The sequence below is a fragment of the Miscanthus floridulus genome, chromosome 9 (assembly GCF_019320115.1).
Source record: "Miscanthus floridulus cultivar M001 chromosome 9, ASM1932011v1, whole genome shotgun sequence".
Classification (NCBI taxonomy): domain Eukaryota; kingdom Viridiplantae; phylum Streptophyta; class Magnoliopsida; order Poales; family Poaceae; genus Miscanthus; species Miscanthus floridulus.
The window spans coordinates 122,191,526-122,214,111 of NC_089588.1; the positions used below are offsets into that span (position 1 = coordinate 122,191,526).

Genomic DNA, 22,586 nt, shown 5'->3' on the forward strand with positions numbered 1-22,586 from the left:
TTCTGGCCCACTGGGCAAGGATGCCAGGCTTTTGCAACCTGCACAGATCGAGGACTTCCAGTGCTGAGAGATCTATGGATGCATAATGATTCTAGTGACCGCAACTCTGGGCACTTGTAAATTAGCAGCTCTTTGAGTGCATCCAGCTGGCCTGATATGAACCGTAGTTTGGAGCAACATCAATATCTATTTCCCTGAGGGACGAGGGAAGATTGACAACCTCTAACAACCGTCACAGATCCATATTGTTAGAGATTCTAAAGATGATGGAAGGAGCTTATCCGGGTCCGCCCATGGTGACAGCTTCTCCTCAACAGGTGTGGATGCTGCCACGTCATGGGTACTAACTAGCCTCTTGATTCAACTGTTGCCTGCCGTATAGGGACTCAAGCTTACAACAGAATCTAACTTCCATCTTCTTGAGAGAAGGGGAGTTGAAGACCTCTACCAGACTTCCACACCAAGATATTTCCAGAGACTCTAGATGGGGCAAAAGTCGGCTCCTTCCTGATGTTTCCTGGTCAGGAGCATTTGCCGCTGCGTATCCAATTAGATTATCGCAGTTCTGAATCCGTAGCCTCCGCAAGGAAATCAAGCTTTGGAATACTTTCTCCGGCCAGTACACAAGCTCATCGCAGCTATCAATTGTCAGATCCTGCAGCTGCCCATAGCAAACCCACAGTGCTAGTGCACGTGGTTGGAAGAACAAACTGCAGCTGCATAGTTCCATATCTACCACAGAAGACGGATGGTCCCATTCCTCCTTATCATCCAGCTTGACGCCCTTCAAAGACAAACTGGACAGTGACGTCATATTTCTGATTCCTCCTAGAGAAATCTGTCGATTTGCTTCATGCAAAACCAGTTCTTTGACCTTTGGTGCCCTAGGCAGAGTTGTTAACTTTGGGCATTTCTTGATAACAAGAATCTCAAGCAAAGGGAACAGTGCATGTTCTTCTTCAATTTCAAGGGCAGACTCCCATCTCTCAAAGCTATTTAAATCTTCCAATTGAGCTTCTTCAGTTCTGGAAATGCTGAGCGGGCCACTGTATAATCTCCACCACCATACGGTTCTCTGAGCACCGATGCTTCTGGTAATGCTGCCAAATTTTTACAGCCTTCAATGTGCAATATCTCAAGCTGAGGAAATGCTACGGTGCCTCCATGTGTTGCCTCCCAAAATCTATCAAAAACCTGAAGATTAACTAGCTTAAGATCCTTAAGCTTTCCAAATGTGGAGGATGTACAGCTGCTACACAGGAATTGCAATTTTCCCAATCCTTCCAAATGAAGGACTTGTAGTTCTGCTAGCTGTTCCAATTCAGGAAGCTGATCCGCTTTACTACAATTAGATAACCGAAGCTCAACCATGTTTTTCAACATACCCATCCATGATGGGAAACTGGTGCCTTGGTAGGAATATATTTCTAGAGCCAGCAGTCCATCATGAGCTTCGAGACTCTGTAGCACCTCATGACATTGTTGTTCATCCTCCTTACCACTTGTCCACTCTAGTGACAGTTGTCTCAGATCCTTCTTATTCTCAAGGTTGGCTGCTTTTGCATTTCTTCTCACTGTCACATTTTCGAGCTGCTTTAGCATTAATGAACCACCAATATTTAAATCCTTTAGCTCTCCAAGACTGCTACAATTCAAGCCACTTCCCACTACAAACCATGTAATTGTTCGAAGCGAGGTGATTCGTCCAAGCTCTGGAGGCATGCACTCCAGCTTCGTGCACCCATCTGTGTAGAGATGACGAAGGCTACTCATGTGCTTCATTTGCTCAGGAAGTCTTTTGAGACTGCTGCAGTTAGAAAGTTTTAGTGTCTGGAGACTATATAGGATGCTTATATCATCTGGAAGTGCTTCGATGCCATCATTATCTGAGAGATCAAGGTACCTAAGGTGGCACAAGTGCTTTGGTTTTATTGACAAATGAGCCCTTGGTCTTGGCATAGAAAGTGCTCGGAGAGAACTAAATTTTGATAAATGATGCAGCAGATCTTATGGTAATAAATGATATCAACATCATTGTTTGTATAGGTGGAAACTTTCCTTCGTAGTACCAAATAAAAAATTTAATCTCTTTTTGTCCAGGCTTGTTTCAAAAAGTATATGGCGAGGCAGCACTAGGAAGCAAGTCACCACTTCGAATAATTCATCAGTTATACAAACACACTCCTTCTCTGAAGCAGAAAGTGCAACATCATGCATGAGGTCATGGATCTTCACAAAAGTTGTAGAACTATACCCAATCCTTCTTTGCTCCTCATACTGGAAGAATGACCTTGAAACCATCTCATTGACAATCCGTTTACCCATGGTTTCAGCAGGTACCTTGTTTTGATCTGAGATATAACCATTGGCCATCCATAGTTGGATAAGCTCTTCAACATCAATTTGATAATCCTTTGGATACATAGCACAAAAGGCAAAGCATTGCTTCATGTCAGTTGGCAAGTCATTATAGCTGAGCTTGAGTATAGGTAAAATCCCGGTCTCATCATCGCATATCCTGCTTCGATGTAATATGTCCTCCCATTCTTCCTTAGTGGTCTTGTTACACAATACAGACCCCAATGCTTTGGCTGCCAATGGAGATCCAACACATCTCTCTGCAATCGGGCCAACCAACTTAACTAGCTCCTCTGGCTTAGTCTTCTGCAAACCGAAAGCTCTTGTTTCAATAATTTCATGTATGAATTCTATGTCCAAAATTGCCACATCATGGTATTTATTTTTCCATGATGAGTTGTTAGCTACTGTACCCATGAATTCAGCTATTTCTTTATCACGAGTCGTCGTCAATATGGCACTACCGACACCGCCTTGATTAAGACATGCCTTCAACTTTCCCCATTTGTCAACATCCTTATTCCATACGTCATCCAATACAAGAAGATACCTATTAGGAACATTTTTTTCTGTTAGTACCTTTCTATGTGCATGGCCCTAAATCAAGCATAGAGCCTATGTTGCAATGGAAGTTGTTATATAGACTGCAGACCTCTAGAAAAAGATTAGTTAGAGCTAATGCCATGTTTGGATGTGCGTGGGGTGGGGTGGCTATATAATGTTCTTGGTCAATAATTCAAGCTTCCATTTTGGAACCATGCTGTACTTTTATGGGATTGCATAGTGGTAGAACACAGTAGTAAATATTTCTTACATGTGACTATGCCAAAAAAACATGACTGAGATAATTAGACCTGTCTACTTTATTTTACAACCCACGCACAAACTTATGTTATCTAAATATTACATAGGGGTACACAATACATGACATGACGTACTGAGTGTTCAGCAAGAATAAATAAAACATAAAAGCATGATAGAAGGTGAGAGTTGAGTTAGCAATAATAAGCTCTAGCAATAATACCTCTTTCCCCTAAGATGTTCCTGAAGCTTGTTGAGTGCCTTCTCAAGGGTTGTCTTCGAGCTCACAATCACATATCTTGATGGCAAGATTACAGGACATCGAAATCATCTGAGACACATACCCAATTTAGTAGCTGGAAATGCTCCTTGGACCTCGAGGGTCGTTGTAGATGAGTTGAGCGAGGGTGGTCTTGCCCAATCCTCCCATTCCAACGATGGGAAGAACTAAGAGATCACCACTGCTAGCTTGATGGCTGAGCAATACCTCAATAATTTTCTCCCTCTCCTTATCTCTAGATCTGCTAACAATATTTTCGGGGTCGACGATAATGGAATCATGTCTGACGCCACTCCTTCCATGCTGGTGCCTCGGGCTGAAGCTTGTCGAATCCAAAAATCGTTCATTTCCTCCACAAGGACCTTGATGGTCTCAACAATGCTGCTAAGCTTGTTTCCCATCGTGCAACGTTATGCGATACGGTTGTGAGTAGGGAAGAGTTTTACTCCAGCCATGCCGAGCTTGGTGATGTGCCCATTCTTCTTGGCTCGACGGCGGAGCGCCTCGTACTCGAACTCATCAAAGACGTCGTTCGCCTCGTACGTCACCGTCTTGAGCTCCTCAAGCCATGCCTTTACTCCTCCTCGGCGAGACGCCTGCTTCTCGGCATCAGCCATGACGTCGAGGATGGCAGGCAGCTTGCGCTTGAGGATCTTGTGCTGCTTTTCCATGCCCTCCATCACGTTGTACTGGTCCAGGAGGTAGCTGGACACCTTGTCCTTCAGCAGGGACACCAGCGGCCCAACCACCAGGCTGGCCGCTAGTTCAGCCATTGGAGCACTCAGCAGAGCTCTGGATCGAGAACGCGCGCTCAGAGGGAGAGGAGAGCACAATGGCATGGCGGCGTGGAGAAGACAGAAGAGAATGGTGGCTTTGGAGGAAAACAGAGTGATGGTGGCTTTGGAGGGAAACAGAGTGGGGCTGGGGCATCGACTTCCTAGCTTTGCCCGTCAGCACAGCAGGGCATCTATCTAATAAAATAACGCATAGTACTAACTAATACGGTACCATTACGGCTGGAAATCGAATGAATTATTTCCCTGTCTCAGTATGTCTTTATATTTCCCTCTCATGAAGGCTGAGGCTGAAAATCGAATAAGTTCTTTCTCTTTCTCTTTCTTTGTCTCATGGAAATGAAATAAATATACCAGGTGGGGATTTGGTCGACATCAGTTGTACAAGGAAGGCACCCCTGAAGAGTGAAGACTGAAACGGTGGTGCTGCATAAATAATAATAGCTCGCATCCTGTTTTCATTTCGAGCTGTATGTTTCTCCATCTCACTCTGACAGTTGAAAAGCTCCAGTATGCTTCCCTTATGTACATACAGAAACAAAGCAAAAAGCAAAAGCAATGCATCTGTTCCTTCCTTCATGCCCACTCAAAGAACCTTTATCTGTTCCCGTTGAGAATTGAAGCCGATGCATCACAAGAATGAGTCGAATCAACCACTGTAGGACAGGAGGCGATGCATTGAGGAAAGAAAGGGAAGAACCGATGCAAGACTTGGAGTCGACTCCTGGTGCATTAAAAAATGGATTTGCACCTGCTGGTTGCTGCTCTTTTTTTACTCTAGCAAAACCTATGCAAAAGATAAACTATCTAAATGTGCAACTACGATTTTGCTAGTGTGTTGCTATCTCTACCGCAAAAGTGATAATATAATCAATATAAATGTGGAAGCTTAAAAGCAAGGTAGAGATATGCAAACTCCCGTCGACGACTCCGGTATTTTTACAGAGGTATCGAGAAGCGCGCAAGCTCCTCCCTAGTCCTCGTTGGTGCCCCTCGCAAGGAATCCCTCTCAAGGACCAAGCTCCCGGTCGGGTAACTCCGTGGATAGCCTCGAGCCTTCCCCACGCGCAAGTGGGTCTACGACGTGCCTTCCGGCAAGCCTCTCCCGGATGCTCCCCTCCGTCTTCACTATCAAGCTTCCAGCCGAAATGCCGCGGGCCTTGTTCCCTCCGGTACACGGTGGTGGCCACACCACAAACGCGGTTGGTGTGATCTCGCAAGACTTCAAGCCCCTCTGATGTACAACAATGGTGCTCGGAAGCACCGGGTAGCAAGAGGTATGCAAACCTCACTAAACACTAGGCCTAAACCTAGAGCAAGCGCATAAGCGGTGGTCTAATCAACCTAAGCACTTCGCAAAGCACCTACACTAATCACCTAATGAAACACTAAGCACTATGCAAGTGAAGATCACTAAAATGGTGTATCAACACCCTTGATATGTTTCCTCAGCTCCACACCACTCATTTGGCCGGTTGGGGTTGTATTTATAAGCCCCACTGAGAAAGTAGCCGTTGGGGACGAAATCCCGCTTTTCTGCTACTGACCGGACGCTGAAGTCGTCCTGACCGGACGAGTCCGGTCGTCCCGGCCGTTGAGCCGTGATCCACCGATCGGACGCTGCCAGCGTCCGGTCGCCTATCACCGGACACGTCCGATCGTAGATTCGCCGCTTTGGAACCTTGCTGTAATCGATCGGACGCTGAAGTCCTACGTCCGGTCGGTTGCCGCCAGCGTTCGGTCCAGCGTCCGGTCGCCTGTCTGCCAGAGCCTCTTGCAGCGTCCGGTCGCCTCTCCCCAGCGTCCGGTCGTGTCTGCCAGTGTCCGGCCAGCGTCCGGTCGCTTCTTCCAGCGTCCGGTCGCCTCTGCGAGCTCGTTTCTTCGTGATCTTGCATACGGCTTGGTTCCTATCTTCATGCTTGGACTTTGCTTGATTCTTGGGTCTTTTTTTGTGCTCAAAATGTCTTGCTTATGGTGTTGATCATCGGATCATCACGTCGCCTTCGTCCAAGTCACGTCTTGCACCCTATTGAACTACAAAACAAACACTTGGAAATTCATTAGTCCAATTTGGTTGTGTTGGTCATCAAACACCAAAATCCAAAGTAAATGGGTCTAGGGTCTATTTTCCTTACACCTCTCTCGCCCATTTTGTAACCCCTACTAAGAACTTTTCAGTGCTAGTAACACGAGCAGCAACAACAAACTAGACGTAGGGACATTCTGTCCGAACCAGTATAAACCCCGAGTCCTCTTAGCACACTATCCGAGTCAGACACGCAATAATACAAATTTACTCGTTGGTGTTTCCTCGGAACACCGACACTAGTTTACTGTTCTTTTGATTGTTCATAATCAAGTGGCAGATGATTAATTATCCGCTATTCATACTATAAGAAACATGGCATCTTGATTGATTGTTGTATCCTACTCCCTTCCCCATCACCAATTAAATCAATTCCTAAAATCCATGCCAGTAAGTTTGACTATCTTTATAGAAAAAATAACAACATTTATGAAATAAAATGAACACCTTGTAAAAATATATTTTATGATAAATCTAATGATACTAATTTGACACCATACATGTTAACGTTTTTTTTTTCAGAAATTCGGTCTCGCCAATGATGTCGATGATGGCAGGCAGCGAGCGCATGAGGTTCTTGTGGTGCTTCTCCCTGCCCTCCATCACGTTGTACTGGTCCAGGAGCGAGCTGGATATACACCTTCTCCTTCAGCAGGGACACCAGCGGGGCGACCACCAGGCTGGCCGCTAGTTCAGGCATTGGCGCTCAGCGCTCAGCAGAGTTATCGAGAACACGCAATGGTAGGGTGTGGACAAGCTGAGAGCTCTCTCTGGTAACTCGTACTCCTGTGTGGTCAAAGCATGAGAAACCTCTTTGGACGATTCCCTCTCGAAAAGAACATGTACCTAACCACTCGGAATTATTGCTTCCAAATGGTTTGCTAGCCCGCCGCTCTCTCGTGCTCGTCCTGTGCGTGTGGTCGCGTCGACGTCGGCAATAATGGAGGGCCAAGGCCAGGGGGACAAGGTCACATGGCCGGCAGCCAGCCACCCTTGACCTGACTGCTATATAATTGTTCATCAAAACAATTGATGGAGGGACGTGGAGCCTTGGCTGACTGCTATAGACACAAAAATCTCTTAGGAGTCGCGTATGCCACGCTGCCAGCGATTTTGATTGATGGCCAAGGGACTGTCGCGTGGGCTCGATCACCCCAAGTCTCCCAAAACCACCGTATGAGTCCCTCCTCATGTTCTATTTTTATTTTTATTACTACTCCGATCATATGCGTTGCTTGACTCACCTGCCTGAGCATGCGGCATCCATGTTCAGCTTTTTGAGTCCATGCAAATGCAAAAGCATCCGTCTGGGGGTCACATGTTCAGCTTTTTTAGGGTCAAGTATATGTTTTGAATCCTTAGATTAATCGAAATTTTTCAAACAACCTCGAATGGAGACCCGCTCTGTACTAAAGTTGCAGTGCTTGACAAGATTTAAAGCTATGAGGTTCAAGCTAGTTTCATTTAAACTCATTTAGACATCGAAATTTTCAATACAAGATTCATAAAAAAATAATATAAAAGGATAGCATCCTACGCTTGCCACATGCTAGGGTATGATATAGTGGTAGGGTGCTCCCGTGAAGTAAGAGCCCGCTAGTGAACGAATAATACCACCATATAAAGTTAATGTATTGTTATTATAAAGGTTTCAAATTAATTAGAAGAATCCTGGGAATAATTAGAATAGAGAATGGTTCATCTTAGAAGTACCGACATATAAACGTACACAGGAAATGAATTTATAAAGTTCAAGAGCTAAAGGTATTACGTACTAGGCTTCCACCGCGTGTTTTGCATGAAGTTAGAGCATCTCCAATATAGTTCCTAAAAAGCAATTGGTAAATCAATGAGTTTTCCAAGTAGATAAAAAAAAGTTGGGAGCACATTTGTTAAGTTTAATTTCTCCAATATTTTACAAAATCTAGCTCCTAAAATATAGAATACAATTTTGCATTAGGAATCCTGCACGGACCATTTCTAAATCAGCCTAACCACTTTTATATTTTCTTTCTCTCTTGCACATTTGCATTGAAAACCCATCCTACCACCTCTAGATTGGCCGGTCGATATATACGTGCTTGTATATTTTCCCGCAATTTGGTTGATTTTCCCAAGTGCGAAAAGATTGGGAGTTGAGATAGGGAGTTGTTGTTGGAGAGCGGTTTTATTCAATCTTGCAAAAAAAACATTGGGAGTGGATTTTGGAAACTCTTGGAGATGCTCTTACATCTTATGATATTTTAGATTTTGCAACAAGTGCATTAAAACAATAGAACGAATAGGAAATGTTGAGTTCTTTTTATGCAAATATATAAGCTAGGACAAGTAGTCCATTTTTCAACTCATGTGTGTAGGCCTCGCCTTTTCTAAAAAGAGGATGGAGGCGTTAGGTAGAGTTGCACCGCCTCGCCTACCACTTGTAGCCATTTTGTCTAGGTTTTGTTTTTTAATGCCCCGCATAGGAGGAATGGACTTGATTCTTGCTATGAATATGGGACTAGTTAGAGATGTGTAGCGATCATATCATATTGCTCATGATTATATCATTTCTTGCTATGATATATGCTAAATTTCTTTTACATCCTTCAAAAAAAGATTTCTTTTACATCGATCACTTAAAGCATCCATATAGAGAAATTTAAAACGAACTAGAGCGCAACATGTGCATCCCCGCAACGGGCGCTCCCAATTATTATTTGGCATGCCAGGCATGGTCGTCGGCACCCACGGAGCAAGGGGCCCGGTAAGGAATTTATATATTTTTTTCTTCAAGAGAAATGGGCCGCATTCTTACGACTTTATATTAGGCCCGGCAACCATCGCGGTTGCATTGGAGGCGGCCTGCAGGAAACCCATGGGAATTATTACTCGTGTCGTTGCAATGGAAGGAAACCCATTGGAAGCAGAAGCAGCCTCCTGCCTGCCGCATCCATGTTCAGCTTTTTGAGTCCACATGCAAGCGCAAAAGCATCCTACACAGCTTTTTCATTCAGCAGCATAGCAAGAGAAACCACCAATCCAAACTCCTCACCAAAGCATGCATATTTGCCGCGACTACATCACAGAGATGCATGTGCTTAGCTTATCATGAGCTGTGTATATATAAAACCAATAATAAAGGCACCAATGAAACAGATTATAAATAAACGGCGCTTCATAAATAAATCTCCTCCAGCTTCATGAACTCTGATTATAATAGTAACAGTAATTCCTTGACTCACAAAGAACGCCAACGAATCTAATAATCTATGATCTATGAATCAAAGCTCGTCCAATAAAACTTCAAATAGGAGTATATATATATAATATGCTCAGGGGCGGATCCAGAACCGGGGCTGCGTCCCGGGCTGAGCTGCTGATTCACGTTCAAAACAGTCTGATCTGGCTTCCTAGGCCTCCTTTTGTCTAATTAAGATCATAGTTTTTTAGGCTAAACACCACATATGTTACAGGGGCTACATGAACTCGCCCCGGGCTGCAGCTCGGGCAGCCCGGGCCCTGGATCCGCCCCTGAATATGCTAATAATCCGGTCAGACTCTGCTTTTCAGTTGTCAACAGCCTGTATACATTTGGTCCAATTCTAAACACACAATTCAACTTATGGTGTGGAAAGTTAGAACAGAGAGTCCATGCGTATATGAAAACTCTACGGAAAAATGCTCAAAGGATAAAGCGAGCAGCGGAGAGGTAGAGATGCCCAGGCAGCCATGGAGAACACAAGAGCGATATATAGATGTCAAAGAATCGTTGAAATCCAATAAGATTTCAAAAATACATATATCTGCTGCTTCGGTCAAAATTAGCACATAGACATAGTAAGCGTTGAGATTTGAAATGACAGGGCAAACATGTATATATGGCGGCGTGTCCACCAAACAAAAAATGGACAGGGGCAGACATGCAAACACAGGATTTATGCATGCACCATACGGGAAAGATTGGTGCGTACCTTCAAGACGAGAATCTAGATACGTATACTCGAGGCCGCTGTCCAGTCGCTGCTGCAGAGCCCAAGGGAGCGATTTTATACCTGAACACAAGCCGACGAAGAGATGAGTATTCTTGTGCTTCTCCTCAACAGGTGTGGATGCTGCCACGTCATGGGTACTACTAGCCTCTTGATTCAACTGTTGCCTGCCGTATAGGGACTCAAGCTTACAACATCCTGCAACAAACATCGTCTTGAGAGCAGGGGAGTTGAAGACCTCTACCAGACTTCCACACAGAATTATTTTCAGAGACTCTAGATGGGGCAAAAGTCGGCTCCTTCCTGATGTTTCCTGGTCAGGAGCATTTGCCGCTGCATATCCAATTAGATTATCGCAATGGCTAATCCGTAGCCTCCTCAAGGAAATCAAGCTTTGGAATACTTTCTCCGGCCAGTACACAAGCTCATCGCATCTATAAATTGTCAGATCTTGCAGCTGCCCATAGCAAACCCACAGTGCTAGTGCACGGGTTTGGAAGAACAAACTGCAGCTGAATAGTTTCATATCTACCACAGACGACGGATGGTCCCATTCCTCCTTATCATCCAGCTTGACGCCCTTCAAAGACAAGCTGGACAGACTTGTAGCAAAAGGTTTTACGCAAAGAGGATGAATAGATTACGATGAGAGTTTTCTCTCCAGACTCATGTAAGGATTCTTTAGAATCAAAATGGTGTTATTGGCATATTACGATTTAGAGTTACATCAGACGGATGTAAAGGCGGCATTCCTCAACAGGGATTTGTATGAAAACGTTAACATGGCACAACCCAAACGTTTTGTCATGGAAGAAAAAAAATGTATGGGATGCCGCATGTAGAAATTCATTTATGGGTTAAAAATAAGTCTCTAGACATTAGTATTTGAACTTGATGAAACGATAAGAAAGTTTAGGTTTTAAAGAAAATGAGAAGGACAATAGCGTTTATGCGAAGTTCAAGAATGGAAAATTTATTTTCCACATCCTGTGAATAGATGACATTCTACTCACTAGTAGTGACGTTAATCTGTCATTGGAGAAGAAGAAGTTTTGTCCTCAAGTTTCAATGTGAATGATCTTGGTGAAGAGTTATTGGAAAAGATTCTAAAGAAATAAGAAAATAAAGTATGCATGCGAGTAAACCTACGCCTGCTCCTATAGTCAAGGGTAATAGATTTGGAAACTTTAAGTGTTCTAGGAACCGATATGAGATCGATCAAATAAACATGGTTCCATATGCTTCAGTTGTTGGAAGTTTGATGAGTGTACAAGTACAAGTAAGAACTTACCCTGACGTAGTTTACGTATCCGGGATATTTTGGCAGAAATCTAGTCCAGATATAGATCACTGGAATAGAGTTGAGAATGTCTTGCAATTTTACAAAGTATCATAGGCCTCATGCTGAGTAAAAAAGAATAAGTACTCTCAAATAGTTGAGGGTACAAATGTTAAGTCTTGGCGAGATGTGTAGTGAAATCCACAGTAGTTGCTAACACTCGCAGTTGGAGTATTATTGTGGAAAACTCCAAAGAAACAGTTGTTGTGTCATGAGTGATGCATACCATAGTATAGCTTGACATGAGGCTTAAGGAACAGGCAAAAGGAGGTTAAGGGAATTAGTACCCGAATTTAACAATGGTAGACAACAGCAATAACCATTTAAAGTAAGTTAACTCATAAGACAACAGGTCAAGTGTGCTGCCAAACACATTGACACTAAGTTATATGTTGTAAAGGAGAAAATCCAGAATCATTTGAAAGCATTGAATACATAAGTACCGACTAAGTACTTGCGGATCCGCTTACTAAAGGCTTACCACCCAGTGCGTTCAGAGAACACACAGTTGACATGGGTTTACGGGAAAGCCTATGATTTCTGGATACTAAGGGCCTAGTTGAGTATCTGTTTCAAAACAGAGAGGTGCATTGTAGCTGTTAAATCTAATTGCAACTGACCGTGACGATGAGGCACGCTCTATACACTGATTATAAGGTGAGATCAAGGGGGAGAATATTAGTTTGATCTCCACCAATTGGCCCAACGGCCAATCTGACCCCTTGACCGCGTCCTGATCGGGGACGCTTAACCGACCACTGGTCGGCGGGCCCCTGTCACACAGCGCTATATATATAAAGAGAAAGGTGGGGGCCAGGCCACGAGTGACACGGTTCACCACCGCAACTCTCCCACTGAAGTGACCCTAGATAGCCCCTCCGATCGCGGGCGCGCTGCAAGTGATGGGAAGCGCCGTCGGATGCAGCCGCCGTCCTCTGGACTACACCGCCACGCACTACGTCGCTGCTGCTGTGGCGATTTCTTCCCCTCTACCTCCTCTGCCGAACCTGAAGGTATGGGCCTCTACACTGTCTCCCTCTCCTGAGTCTGCCTTCCACTCCCGATTCATGTTCTAGATCAATTTGAACCAAACAGAATTGAATCAACCCGTAGATCTACACGTAGATGATCCTAAGGACTTAACAAACCCGGCGTGCAGTGCTGGAAGAGTAAAACATATTCGCCAAAAAAAATGGACAGGGCTGACACGCAAAGCCTATCTTATCTATCAAAGAACAAGGGGCACACATGGTTCTATGATGCCAGCACCAGCAGTTCCCACCAGCAGCACGCCAGCACCAGCGGTCGAGGAGGGCAGCTGTTGGATTTAGGCAGGAAACAGGCATGCAACTACGTACTAGGTAATACAAGAGGATAACACAAATGAACGCAAGATTTATGCATGCACCATATACGGGAAAGAATATTGCTGCGTACCTTCAACTTCAAGACGGGAATTATCTACAGACGTAGCTTCCACGAGGCCGCTGTCCGGCCAGTCGCTGCTGCATAGCTGAAGGGAGCGATTTGATACCTGGGCACTCCCTAATTGTAAACCGACGAAGAGATGAGTATTCTTGTGGTTCTGGCCCACTGGGCAAGGATGTCAGGCGTTTGTAACCATGCAGATCGAGGACTTTCAGTGCTGAGGGATCTATGATGCATAATTATTTAAAACTATATTACTAACAGTGACATATAATTTATATAAATTCTTATTTTAGGTATGTTACTCCTTCCGTTCGTTCTTATTTTCTAGATACATAGTGAGCGAAACTATGTATCTAGACATAGTATTCATTTGAATATATAACAAACGCTTATTATCGGTGCAGAAAGTGACCAACACGTAAATATTTCTAGTTTTACCGTACGTTGTGATCGGATGTGGCCTAACACTCAATGACACTGGGTTTATACTGGTTCAGGCAATGTGTCCTACGTCCAGTTTAAGTCGGTTGGTGACTTTATTCCTGAGCCCAGGTGCTCGTAGTTTGCAGTGGGGTTACAAACGAGAAAGAGAAAGATTGGGGGTACAAGAGGTCCGGTCGGACTCTGGTCTGAAGGGCCGAGAGTGACAGGAGCTCCGCTTTGTGCTAAGTGTTCGAGCGTGCGCTCTATGTAGCTTTGGAGTGTCTAAAGCTACAGAGGGTGAATCAATGTAAGTGAACTGATGCTCTTTTGGGAGAGAGCGCATCCCCTTTTATAGATGAAGGGGATGGCCTTACAAGTGAGAGAGAGAGTACGTATACTAAGTCTTGTTGCCCATGCCGTCGGGTACAAGATGATTGTAGGCGTCCATAACACTGTTAAATGTCAGATACATGTGGGAGGTTGCGTCGTCTTCTTCTGATATGGCAGACGTCGGTGCCTACCATACTGTTGATGCCTAGAGGCATGCAAGGGGTTTTACCGTGCTTGTCTAGTATGAGAGTTTACGGGCGGCCACAACACTGTAGGGTAAATGTCGGCGCTCACAACACTGCTTGGGTTCTGACATGCTTAGGAAGGTTGCAGGGCACTCTTCTGACTTGTCCTGTCGGTACTGTCCTGTAGGTGTCCAGGGTACGGTCCTTGGTATTGCGGTTGACTTTGAGTACCCTGCCTTACTTGCTCCGTTTGTTTCCTGGTCCTTACCGACCGGGCGTCCCCTGTCGGTCGGTCCCAGTCGGCTCCGACTGCGCTAGTCGGAGAAGAGCTGTAAGCCGGGGTTCGGAGTGTCCCCGGCCGGAGACGTGGGTTGAAGTTCAGAAGCGGTGTTTTGGCCAGGCCTTCCGGTCGGAGAGGCGGGCCGGAGTCGGAGGCGAGCATTGTTCCTCCTTAGCGAGGCCTCCCAGTCGGAGATTGGATCTTCCTTCTAGCCTGTTTTTTAGGTATTTGGGCCGGCCCAGGAGTTGTGCGTCGTTCGCAACGTCGTCTGCTGGGCCGAGCCTTTGCTGGTGAAGCCGATCCATTAGGGGCCCCGGGTTTATGAACCCGACACTTACAAGATATGTCTGAACAACTTATAACTTGGAGTGGAAGGTGTAAATTTTAACTAAAATGTTATCTATATTCGTAGTATAACAATTACTACACATATAATTTCTTGATAAATAAATTTAAACGCAGGTAGTGCGGACCATATGTGTACTTCCTTATCTTTGGGATTATTTTAGATTAAACAATCATTATATGACTTAAATATTAATACTCTCTCTAAGTTAGCACCATTCTAGATATCACTCCAAGCTCTATCATCAATTTTGAGTGATGTGGTGCATGTTTTAAATGATTGTTTATGTCATTGTAATATTTAAGAGTGCAATTTATGACCTAAACTCTTCATTTTAAAAAGTACACAGGGAGAGTTAATAAAGATACAATAAGAATTTTAGCTTGAGAATAAAAAAAAATATTTAGTAATTAATAAGATTACATTTGAAAATCAAAATTTTAGATTTATGGCATCAAAAGATATGGGCTACAATAAGAGCCACCATAGTTTAAGCCTTTCTTTTTAATCTAATGTTTCAACTAAATGCATATTCAAGTTACACAGCGGTACCATGTGGAAAGAGAAAAAACTATGGATATGGATGGAAAAACATATAGATTAGTAATTGATGGCATTGATCACAACTAGACAGAGAGAATATTGTATCCGTTGTACCAATTGTGTTGGAAAATGAACAAAATGAAAAACATGCAATTTAATATTAGTAATTTATTTTAGATTCATGACATGAGAAGATATGTGCTACAACAATATCCACCATAGTTTAAGCTAATGTTTAGTAATTGATACATTTATCATATTTGGATAAAGACGTCATAGTATCCATTGCGATAGAACATTAACAAAGTGAAAAACATGCAATTTAGTTTTAGTATTTTTATTAGTTAGACGTATATTAAACAGTAACTAATATTTATGTGCTCTAAATTTTCTATGCCGTGCGAGAGCACGGGCGTTGATGGACTGGTATATATTAATCAAGGTTTTAAATAGCCGGCTAAGTCATTTAACTTTCTATGTCCAAAACCAGGCTATAGCCGGCTATATCGGACTATAGCGGCAGCTAAGAGCTAACTTTTACATGAAAAAACTTAACTAAATCATTCTCAAATAGCTATAGCCGAAGATAGCGGAGGCTATAGCCGGATATTTAAAACCTGGATATTAATTAGGCCCGACAACCGCCGCCATCGCGGTTGGATTGGAGGCCTTACTGCTGCGGGCTGACGACTGTATGTATGTACTGTACACAACTCCTCCTTGAAAACCCATTGGATGATGCAGCTGATAGTGATAGCAGCAGCAGTGCCCCTCTGTCATATGCGATGCTTGAGTCACCTGCCCGAGCCTGCCGCATCCATGTCCAGCTTTTTGAGTCCATGCAAAAGCATCCTTAGCGAGGTGTTGACAGCCGGAGAGGGAGGTGTTGACCGACACATTCCCCTTCTTTATTGTCTTTATTCAGTAGCATAGCAAAGACAAACCAATCCACAGCTGGCTGCCATTTTTTTTATTCAGTAGCATAGCAAAGACAAACCAATCCGGCCCTGATGATATGATATATATGCATCCCTCGCAGGCCGCGACTACGTCAGTCACAGGGATGTGCTTAGCATGAGCTGTGCTGTATATAACCAACCAATAAGGCACCAATGAAACTGATTATAACAGAAATAAATGGCGCTACATAAATAAATCTCTCCTCCTGTTTTGGAACTCTATGTTCTCGATCTCACTCTCACTCTCACTCTGACAGTAAAAAAGACTGGCATCTATCGATATAATAGTAATAGTAATAATTCCTTGACGCACACAAAGAATAGCCAACGAATAATCTATGCATGTATGATATGATACACAGCATATTCTTGTCCTCGTTCTTGCTTTTGGCCTTGCAGATGAAGAAGGTTCAGCTTCAGCGTGTGCGTGTCCTGCTGCTGGATTCATCGCTGGTGACGAAGTTGCTGCTGTTGCTCCTCCTCCTCCATTGGATGTCAGTCAGTGGCCTAAGAGCGAGGAGCAGAGACGCCCAAGCAGCCGTGGAAAGCGACCTGTTAATGTTATATATATAATGAAATCATCAAAGCTCGCCCAATAAAACTTCAAAATAGGAGTATATATATGCTAATAATCCGGTCGGACTCTGCTTAAAGTTGTCAACAGCCTATATACATTTGGTCCAATTTTAAACACACAATTCAACTCATGGTATGGGAAGTGGGAACAGAGAGTCCATGCGTATATGAAAACTCTAGGGGAAAATGCTCAAAGGATAAAGCGAGCAGCAGAGAGGTAGAGATGCCCAGGCAGCCATAGAGAACACAAGAGTGATATATTGATGTCAAAGAATCGTCGAAATCCAATAAGATTTAAAAAATACATATATCTGCTGCTTTGGTCAAAATTAGCACGAAGTAAGTGCTGAGATTTGAAATGACAGGGCAAACAGGTATATATGGCGGCGTGTCCACCAAACAAAAAATGGACAGGGCCGGCATGCAAACACAAGATTTATGCATGCACCATGCGGGAAATATTGGTGCGTACCTTCAAGACGAGAATCTAGATCCGTAGTATGCACACCAATTGCTGCTGCAGAGCCGAAGGGAGCGATTTTATACCTGGGCACTCCCTAATTGCAAGCCGACGAAGACATGAGTATTCTTGTGCTTCTGGCCCACTGGGCAAGGATGTCAGGCTTTTGCAACCCTGCAGAACGAGGGATTCCAGCGCTGAGCACGGTGTTCGCTCGATCGTATCAGCCATGCTTATCAGTCATGATACAGTGTTTTTCTCTCACAACAAAATAGCATCAGCCATGATACAGAGAGTTCTATAATGCATGATGATTCTAGTGACCGCAACTCTGGGCAGCCGGCAATTTCTACGCTTTTGAGTGCATCCAGCTGGCCTGATATGAACCGTAGTTGGAAGACGTTGTTCCCCTTGTACGCCACCGTCTTGAGCTCCTCAAGCCATGCCTTTACTCCTCCTCGGCGACACGCCTGCATCTCGGCATCGGCCATGACATCGAGGATGGCAGGCAGCTTGCGCTCGAGGATCGTGCGCTGCTTCTCCATGCCCTCCATCACGTTGTACTGGTCGAGGAGAGAGCTGGACACCATCTCCTTCAGCAGGGACACCAGCGGCCCAACCACCAGGCTGGCCGCTAGTTCAGCCATTGGAGCACTCAGCAGAGCTCAGGATCGAGAACGCGCGCTCAGAGGGAGAGGAGAGCGCGCGCAGGGGATGGGAACACAATGGCGTGGCGGCGTGGAGAAGAAAGAAGAGAATGGTGGCTTTGCCCGTCAGCACTGAAGGGCATGGAAATCGAATGAAATCATTCCCTGTCTCAGTATGTCTTTATATTTCCCTCTCATGAAGGCTGAGGCTGAAAATCGAATAAATTCTTTCTCTTTCTCTTTCTTTGTCTCATGGAAATCAAATAAATATACCAGGTGGGGATTTGGTCATCAGTTGTACAAGGAAGGCACCCCTGAAGAGTGAAGACTGAAACGGTGGTGCTGCATAAATAATAATAGCTCGCATCCTGTTTTAATTTCGAGCTGTATGTTTCTGCATCTCACTCTGACAGTTGAAAAGCTCCAGTATGCTTTCCCTTATATACATACAGAAACAAAGCAAAAAGCAAAAGCAATGCATCTGTTCCTTCCTTCATGCCCACTCAAAGAACCTTTATCTGTTCCCGTTGAGAATTGAAACCGATGCATCACAAGAATGAGTCGAATCAACCACTGCAGGACAGGAGGCGATGCATTGAGGAAAGAAAGGGAAGAACCGATGCAAGACTTGGAGTCGACTCCTGGTGCATTAAAAAATGGATTTGCACCTGCTGGTTGCTGCTCTTCGAAGGCGGAGGCAGATCTCCGACCTCCGGGGCGCGGCCCAACGAGGCAGATCTCCGATCACCGGCTTGGTGTGGTGGCCACGAAGTAGGCCGTGGAGGTGCCGGCGGTGCCATGGAGCTCGGTGGCCGAGCTGGTGATGACCGTGGATGTGGCGTTGGCAGCCATGGCCCATGGGCGAGGCCGGGGCTGGGGCGGCGCGGAGCTCTGTGGCCGAGGTGGGGCCGTTGGAGGCGGCGGCGCGGGGAATCTCCGCTCGGCCGGGGATGCGCGGCAGCCTCACGGTCACGAAAGAGGCAGAAAAGGAGCTGCTGGGAGGGCTTCAGTGCGTGATCTGTTTTTTTTTTCATGTGGAACCCACATTGCTTTTTACGTACCATAGACGGATCCATCCCTTTGGTTGGATTACGTGGCTAGACTACTTCCGTGCGACTGTAGATGATGCTCTAACAAAAAAAAAATCTGAAAGGCAGTAAAATAATCTCAACAATCTGTTTTGGAAGTGTACGTTGTTCATCATCTCACTCTGACTCTGACAGTGAGTAAAAATGGAGCATCTATGATCTATCTATTCCTTCGTTCGTGTACAAAAGAGTAGGGAACGAGAGGCATCCAGTTGACTAGCTAGGTGCAGAGCTGGTTGCAGAGGTCGTTGATCCTGTCCTGCGTGGCGTCCGCGGACGACGCGACGACGTACGTCTGGTTCTTGCCGCCGGCGTACCCGTGCACGTGGTCGGCGACGCGTCGCACCTCCACCTCTTGGTCGGCACGCAGCTGAGGTAGTGGCACCACGGGCGGCAGTGCTCGTTCGCACTGTACCCTCTGAACAGCAGCACGGTGGCCACCGTGAACCCGACGACGAGCAGCACGGCGGCGGCCAGCCACAGCACGTACTGGTACGTCTTGTGCTTGCGCTTCACCGGAACCGGTACCGGAGGAGCTGCAGCCGCCGTTGGTTGCCCGCCAGGCTGCGCGGCAACTGCTGATACCCGTCCCTGCTGGGTGAGCCAGGCGAACTGCGGGCGGATGAAGAAGACGAAGCCGAGGAGGAAGCCCGAGATGAGGCCGCCGATGTGGGCGAAGTTGTCCACCCAGGGGAGGAGCCCCAGCGCCAGGTTCACCACGATCACCAGCACCAGCGTTAGCAGCGCCGCCACCTGAACCAAGAATCGTAGCACAATGACTGCACTGTTTATTTATGAATGTAATTGCACAAATCTTTTGGAACAGAGGACGAAGATTAATCTGCTGATGAAGGTTGAAGGATAGGATAGCAGGGAAATATAATGCATGTGGCCAGAATCGTAGCACAAGACATGAAGCTCCCGCCGAATCCAGAGATGAGGTAGACCAGACCGATCCTCACTGCATATTGCATTGCATCATATATATAGGCATAAGTACTCGGATGAGATGAAAATCTGTTCTCCTTTTTTTTTCCTTTGCAGAACAGAAACGAAACTCTTCCAGATTTTGTACTAAAGCAACTAATCAATCTATCAGCATCATGGATAAGGCCATAAGGGAGTTTCAAGTGTGACTGAAAGGCATGCATCTGATGTGTTAGTTTCAGGCTTTCAGCAAAGTTGGAATGAAGAATCCAAAGGGATAGTATTTACGATCACTTACCAAACCCGAATTCTTGCTCGAGGCGTATGCCGATGATTACGAGGCAGAGCATGTTGATGAGCATATGAACAACTCCGGCATGGAGCCACATGCAGGTGATCAGACGCCATCCTTGGCGGCCATGGACAACCTTAGGCACATCGAGAGCCCCTATCTTCACTAACCTGGCATCCAGATTGAGATAAAAAAAAAATATATTTTTTCAGTTTAGCCTCTGATGAGTACAGTACCTGAACGTACTGGTAACACAAGCAATCAAATCTCTTTTTTTTTTGGACAAAAAAAGGGGGCTGAAGTGAAAGTGAAACTCTGTTTTTTATTTTTGAAGTGAGAAATGCCATATGTAATCTTTGACTTTGCAATGTGTCTTGTGTAATCTAAGTTCAGAGAAGTCTAACAAAGATATCAGCGCGCGTACATAGAATAGATAGAAAAATGGACAGGGACATTTGAATCCTCCTGCAGCTAGCGTTCCATGACCATGAGTGGTCAATCAGAGATATATAGTAGTAATTAATTAGATAACTGACTGATACCGACTCCAAAGATTTCCTTCACATTTTGGGTTGGTTGACAAATTAAACCGGCCAAAGCAATTGCATTGCTTGCTTTGCACAATGTCTTATATGCTTCATCAATCACTGTCTGTGAGTTTCAGAGGAGGACATCACCGTGGCCCAAAGTCAAATGACCAACTCAGGAAGGAAGGAAAGTTTTGCACGCAACAGAACTGAACAGGGGCATGCAATGCAAATTGACAGACTGAACTCTGCTGAGTGCTTCTTGGGTGGGGGCCCATACGTACATGTACATTGTACTACAAGTATATCCCATCATGATGAATCTGTAGGATTTGCTGGTTCTTGCTTGTGCTAGTAAATCCAAAGGTTTGCAGTTGCCATTTGCCAAAACTCCCTTTGGAAATTCATCCGTACGTAACAGGGCCGGGCATTGTAGTTGTAGCCCGCGGGCACCAAGTAAAAGTTTTCATTATTTATTGACAGATATGTCATCTCTGGCATTAGCTAACAAGTAGCCTATCAAGAAGTTGATACGAGTATGATATGATGGTGCAAGCAAAGCAACCATGGCACACCACCGTACCATTGGAGCGGCTTGAAGGCGAAGCGGCCGAGGAATCCGGCGGTGCAGTTGGAGTTGTGCCTGGGGCAGTCGTTGACGTACATGGTGACGAGGAAGATGACGACGCAGGCCACGGTGGTGGCGGAGACGAGCCACGGCGAAAAGCGCCGGTAGTAGGGTCGTGCCCTGATCACCTGCTGCTGGTGGTGATCGGAGTGGGAGAAGGAGTAGGGCCGCTCCACCAGCACCTGCACGTCCTCCTCGTCGCCAGCGCCCGCGGGCTTCATGGGTGATGGATGCGTCGGCGCAGCGACCCCGGCAGGCAGGCCGGCCGGCGATGATGGATGGATGTGTTTGTTGTGAGTTGTGCGGATATGATTGATGGATGGATGTGTGTGTTAGTTGATCTCCACCAATAGGCCCAACGGTCTATTGGGCCCTTGGATCTGCACCCTGATCGGGGGCGTCCAACTCTAATATGGTTGGTGGGCCTCTGTCGCACAGCACTATATAAAGAGAGGTGGGGATAAAGCTCGGATGACGAGGTTGACCGGAGCCGCTGTAACCACCTACAGAGAAACCTAATCCGATCTAAAGTGTGTGCTGCCAGCGACAGGAAGCCCCACCGACTCCGCCGTCACCTCTGCATCGCCCCTGCAGTGTCACCACCTGGCCACTGGACCTCAACTTCTCTCCACCACGCTGAGCTCCCTCAACACCGACATCCACGAGGCTGTGGTGCAACTGCGCCAGGGCGAACTAGAGGAACCCTAAGTAAGATGCCTACCCCGATCTACGGTTCAGAGGCACACTGTTATCCTTACAATGGTACCGGGGCCAAGGTTGCCTAATGTCTAAATCTAGTATGGGGTAGAGCATTGAAAATAGAAAAGAAAGAACAAGGGTTCGATCCATTTCGGATTGAAACCCTAACCCTAACCGGGTAAAAGAAAAGAGAACTGGAGGGTGGCGGGCGTCCCTGACTGCCGGTCACCACCGCCACCACGCGGGGAAAGCTACCGCACCGTCGTCTTCCTCGGCGTGTGGCAAGAAAAGAACATCGGTGTTTGGATCTGAGAAAAGAATAGAAAGGGGTCTCGGCCCTCCAAGCCGAACCCTAACCCCAACCCCAACCCCAAATCAGTTCAACTCCGAAAGAAAAGAAAGTAGATCCAAAGAGAAGAAAGGGAAGAGGGGAAGGGGCTTATCTCGAAGATCTTGAATCAAAACCGAGAGAAAAACCGAATCGGGTTCAACCGAACCCTAACCCTAACTCGCGACGAGGAAGGGGAAGAGAGCGATTCGGTACAAATAGAAAAGAAAAGAAATCAAATGAAAAGATGAACTGAATTGATCGAAACAAATCGGGTTAATCCTAACC

At 45.6% G+C, this 22,586-nt stretch overlaps 2 pseudogenes; both read right to left on the bottom strand.

Annotated features, from left to right (window-relative positions):
• Nucleotides 1-250: 250 nt before the first annotated feature.
• On the bottom strand, nucleotides 251-4,386 carry LOC136484200 (putative disease resistance protein RGA4; annotated as a pseudogene).
• A 14,731-nt stretch (nucleotides 4,387-19,117) lies between these two features.
• LOC136482825 (RHOMBOID-like protein 2) lies at nucleotides 19,118-21,542 on the bottom strand (annotated as a pseudogene).
• Between the last annotated feature and the right edge of the window lie 1,044 nt (nucleotides 21,543-22,586).